Consider the following 942-nt stretch of genomic DNA (forward strand, 5'->3'; position numbering starts at 1 on the left):
GGGTTGGACAGTTTCCCTGTTCCCGTGACTGTCCCACGGCATCCTGAACGGCTCACCTCAGAACCCGACAACAATCAGATTTGCTTCACCCTCCAGCTGACCAAGTCCCCCTCCGGCCAATGTCCCCTTTGTAGTCCAATCTCCATTCTCTTCAGCTCAGGCCCCTAATCTCCCCCCATCTGCTGTGGGCCTCCTGGAGTGCTGTCACGCCTGCCCTCTGTGACCTTGAGCGAGTCAGTCACCATCTCTGAGCACGTGTCCTTATCAGGAAGAGGGGATGACATGTACTTGCTGTAAGGCTTGAAGGAGATCATCCTTTGGAAAAGTTCCAGCACAGTATTTGGTACAGAGAATTCAGTCAACCGTGCATTCCACAGATACTCATCGAGTATCAGGGGAAGAGAGCGTGGCCACCAGACATCACAAGTAAGCTGTGACAAGTAGGATGGAGAACAGGAAAAGGGAAATGGGACACAGGGCTTGGGGGTGGCAAGGTAGACGGGGAACGGGTGTCCATTTTCATAGGGCATCCGGGGGGCCTCTCTGAGAAAGGGCTATGGGAGCAAAGACTTAAAGGAGGGAAGGAGGGGGCCATGTAGAGATCTGAGGAAGACAACCCAGGAGAGAACCAGCAAGTAAATGCAAAGGCCCTGGGCAGGAACATGCCTGGAATGCTCAAAGAACAGTATCCTCCCTGTTCTGGAGACCAGGGTAGCAAAAGACGAGTGAGTGGAGACTAGAAAGAAGAAAGGGACAGAGGCCAGAGCATGTGCGTCCTGGAGTCCGTTTTCCACGTGCTGGCTTTCCCTGGGAATGCCGCACAGAGCCCTGCACCATTTTCAGGGAAACGCGACACGATGTGACCCAGCTGCTGTCCTGAGAGGGGAAACAACTGAGGCAGAAGTGGGGCGATCAGGTGAGAAGCACTAGTGGGGTCCAGGT

Source organism: Neovison vison, chromosome X, assembly GCF_020171115.1.
Source record: "Neovison vison isolate M4711 chromosome X, ASM_NN_V1, whole genome shotgun sequence".
In the NCBI taxonomy this organism is placed as follows: domain Eukaryota; kingdom Metazoa; phylum Chordata; class Mammalia; order Carnivora; family Mustelidae; genus Neogale; species Neogale vison.